This window comes from Lactuca virosa, chromosome 3 (genome assembly GCF_052849685.1).
Source record: "Lactuca virosa cultivar CGN04683 chromosome 3, Lactuca_virosa_CGN04683_v6, whole genome shotgun sequence".
NCBI lineage: Eukaryota > Viridiplantae > Streptophyta > Magnoliopsida > Asterales > Asteraceae > Lactuca > Lactuca virosa.
Genome location: NC_136428.1, coordinates 371,283,441 through 371,287,755, shown reverse-complemented (window position 1 = coordinate 371,287,755; position 4,315 = coordinate 371,283,441). Strand labels below are relative to the sequence as shown.

Sequence of the window (4,315 nt, the reverse complement as noted above, 5' to 3'; positions counted from 1 at the left end):
ATAAGACATAATTAACGACGACGACGACGACAGAGACGGCAACACCAGCACCAACACCAACACCAGTAGTAATAGTAGTAGTTGTAATAATAATAATAATAATAATAATAATAATAATAATAATAACAACTAGATGAGGAACCCCGCTTTGCGGGGTATTGATTTGTTAACATAGAATATGCAAAGTAACTGTTTTTCCATCTCATGGTAATCTTGATGTGATACCAACTAAAAAAAATAACATATTTGATTCTAGTGTCAATCAAATAATGCATTCCAATTTCAACATTGATCTGGAGTTACATAACTTTCAAATTAAAAGCTAATTGAACTTGATAAGAGGCCCTGATAAAAACTCATTTGCTTCACTCTATATAAGTAAAAACATTTCTACCTTTAAGTTGTAGTACAATGAAATTGACTGAACTGCAACAATGTTTGTGCAACTCTATGTTGTCCAACTCTCTGGTGTGTTGAGGTGAAATCCCTGGTAGCAGAAATTAATTAGCTTAGTTATATATGAGTGTTTCTTTTTAATTAATACAGAAAGGCTAGACATTGTTGAATGGGTGTAAGAGTGGTCACCAAAACATGAACATGAACATCTTTTTCCTTAAATGTGGAAGAAAAAAAGTTGACATCACTGATAGAAGAAAGATAATAGACCTATAATAATAAAAATGACCAGACTACCCTTAATTAACTTTTTGCTATTTCTTCTCCAAACCATGGCTTTTAGGGAGCAGGCGACCTTCAACTTCCTTCCTATTGCAGTATTCCATAGCCAAGTACTAAAAGAGATTTTTTTTTTTTTTTTTTTTTAATTAATAAGGAAAAAAATTGTCACACTTTAGTTCAACTTGTAAAAACCTCCCAACTTTCCTACCAACTTGTTTTCTAGTAAATAACCAATTTATATTTTCAATATAGAAATACAAGACACCAATTATATAATTTCAATAATAAATAACCAGCTTACATTTTCTTCATAAGTAAAGGTTTCAGGTCTTTTACTGATAAAAAGGGACAACTGTTTGTTGTGTTTGTGGCCTTGCATTACCGTAACTAAAAATGATATTTGACAACAAAATCTGCTAAAATTTAAATAAATTAGCTAGATGCAACTTTTATCCGATTGACATTTCAACCCCTATTTTATCTATTCGTTTTCTTAAGAGAAGGTACAATAGCTACAAGTTTTTTGGAATTTAGTTTCATATTCCTTATGTTGATCACTAACATAACCAAAAATAGATTGGATTTACATGCTCTGTCATCAATTTTAAATTTTGAGTTACACAGTACATTGCTATCTAATGTCATCATTATTTCCACATTTAGATTTAGTAGAAACATAATGTAAAACAATTTGATCTAGTGTGATACCAAAGCGATAAGCAGTTTATAAACAAAATTTGTATGCAAAAATAGTTTTATGAAAATAAATGTAGTAATAGAAAAAAAACAAAGAAAAAATGATACAGTAAAGAAAAAAAACGAAAGGTAGATCGGTACCTCTTGCATTTACTATGTTATTTTTATCTTTCTCTCCCTTGATAACATAGTCAACTATTTCTTCTCAATCCTCAGCTTGTAAGCACCGAAAAACACATCAGATGCTGCATTTAAGTTTATAATATAAGTAATTAAAAAGTAGTAAAAACCAACAAAAATTTTCTACCTATTTACCATTAAATGTTGATGCACCTTCATGTTATAACTGTGCAAGATCCCTTTTTCACATTTTTATTGTATGATTTGCCCTTAGTTCTTTGTACCTAAATACCTCAAAGGAAATTTACTAACATCTCATTTGTTGGTTGTACACATGGTTTCAAGAAATAAATAGGGTAGATGAAATTATCAACAACACACAAAGAAGCTAATCAACTGTCGGTTGTTGGAATAGCAGCTACATGCAGAAACATGAAGTAAGCAAACAACATCAAATTAATATAAAGCCCTAAAAAGGATAAATGAAAAATCGCTACTGGTGAAGCGGGTGAAGGGAAAATGACAAGAACTACAAACATACCTCATTGATAATCGACATATGAAATGGTTAATCGAAGTTTGGCATACTGTAAATTCAATTTAGCTATTATCAACAAACGATGGGTCGATGTTGTATGGCTGAAACGTTCTTCCTATTTTTCTTCTCGAACTCAGTATCGGTGGTAGAGGGTACAGCACAACAATTTCCCATGTAAGAGAACCTAAAGGGTGTTCCGATATCTGATTAAATAAACAATGTTCCAAACAGGGCGTTATTCTTAAAAATTGAAAAGGACTTAGGGGCATATCCTGTTAACCTGTAGCTTTTGAAGAACAGACTTGTATCAATCGTTGATTCCAAAAACGAAAATAGATGAAGGAAAGTTGTAGTTGGACCGGTAGAGTGGGCGGCGGTAATCGAATCCAAAGAGAAGTCGGAGAAGGAAGCACACATTTGGTCGATGTTGAAGCTAAGCAGGCGTGGGGTGGGGCAATCGTCGGCCTCGTCTGCGACGGTGGGACGTCGAGCCTGGATGGTTGATGATCGGTTGGGTACGAAGGAGAGTCAATTTGAGCAACCGGTGGTGGAAGGTAGATTGATTTGGCGGATGAAACTGAAAAAAAAAAATTGATGCGTCTGAAAATGGAGTAAATGAGTAATAGATGAGCCGGTGGAGGATTAGAAGAAGGTAGAGGAGAGACAGTCGGTGGACAATGTTCTGTAACCTTTTTATTGGAGAGGAATGGCGGTGTGAGACACGTGTAGAACGCCACTCTCAAACCAAGAACAGAGGCAAAGGTTCGATTGCAAAGACAAAAGAAAAATAGATTGAAGTGAAAACACTAACATATAAGCTGATTGGGCGAAAAAACAGTGGGAACACATGTCCATAAAGAATTGACAAAATGACATAAAATGCCGCACACAAAAATCGGCAATCGGCAGCAAAGCTAGAAGAGAACACATACCCATAACACAAACGACCAAAACTGCCAAAAAAACGGCAATCGGCAGCAACAAAGCTAGAAGAGAACACATACCCATAACACAAAAGTGTAGAAATTGTCCCTATGGTTAACACAAAATTGTCCATATGGTTAACACAAAATTGTCACTTTGGTCCAAAAATGTTAAAACTATCACTACATGTTCAAAATTTTCATTTTGTTAGCAGTTTGGTCAAGATTGTTTTGAAGATTTTTACAATGACAATTTTACCCTTGATATTTTTTTTTCATTTTTTTAGTTACTTTAATGTTTTTCTTATTAAAAGAAAATTAACAAATAAAATTCAACCCTCAACCCACCCTTTCACTTTTAACTCTTTCTCTCTCTCTCTCTCTCTCTCTCTCTCTCTCTCTCTCTCTCTCTCTTCATTGGCTGTCGAAGCACCACCATTTTCACCGAAGTACCGTCTTCCAACCACCAAAACTACCTCGAGCACCAACGTCGGTGCCACCCATTTAGGAGCTTTCCTTTGTCTTCTTTATTTTCGTCATATATGTTCATCCGACCAATCTTCAACAATGACGGAGGGGGAGAGAGATATGGGGAAGAGAGTTAGAAACCCTTTTTAGACCATCACTGTGTGCAAACCCTTGCTCCAAATCTATAAATACCACCACCACCGGCCAAATTAGCATTTTCTTACAACAACGGGTGGTGCTAGATCTATTCCTCACCGACGATAAAGATTTTTCTACAAACCCTAGCAACTCGAAACCACTGCCGCTCCAATCTGCAACTCAAAGAAGAGAGGTCTGATTCCATCTTCCTCAGTAAAAGTTGTGATTACAAAACCTACAATGATTTTGAGACTTTTTACCAACATATAGTTTTTCTAACAGAAAGGGTCACATTCTAGTTATTTCACCATTTTGTGGGTTACAGCCCAAAAATATGATGTTTTGACCACACATTTTGAAACTAGACAAGATAACTACTATGTATTTATATAAATGATTATATAATTAGTCTTAACAAACAAACATGATAAACTATAATTGGTATAGTTTGGGAGTCACAAACACTACACTATCATTACGGAAGAAGCATATAATTATATAAAGGTATAATTATTTTTACACTATGTAACCATTATGGAAGAGTAATGCATTCATTTACAAGAAAAAGGGGTTTTTCAGTTCACGTAAACCGGTTGATACAATTTTGTGAGACATTTGGCTTCACCGTACCTACCAGAGCACACACTAAGTCCTGAATTATAACTAGAGTCTCTTGTAGGGACAACATGACACTTGTTTATAGATTTATACGGGATTGACAACCCCGCACCTCAACTGTTAGCTATTGAAGGAC

The 4,315-nt window shown here is 34.8% G+C and overlaps 1 long non-coding RNA gene across 3 annotated transcripts; it reads right to left on the bottom strand.

Annotated features, from left to right (window-relative positions):
* Window positions 1-229: 229 nt before the first annotated feature.
* On the bottom strand, window positions 230-2,942 carry LOC145167655 (uncharacterized). 3 transcript variants are annotated; one of them, XR_013741314.1, is made up of 5 exons: window positions 2,722-2,942; window positions 2,313-2,609; window positions 1,690-2,216; window positions 1,516-1,619; window positions 230-487 (listed from the first exon to the last, which is right to left on the bottom strand). It is a non-coding gene; the product is annotated as an uncharacterized LOC145167655 (long non-coding RNA). The 3 variants fall into 3 exon arrangements; XR_013741313.1 differs by having other exon boundaries at window positions 1,690-1,912; window positions 2,036-2,216; window positions 2,313-2,939; XR_013741312.1 differs by having other exon boundaries at window positions 2,313-2,942.
* Between the last annotated feature and the right edge of the window lie 1,373 nt (window positions 2,943-4,315).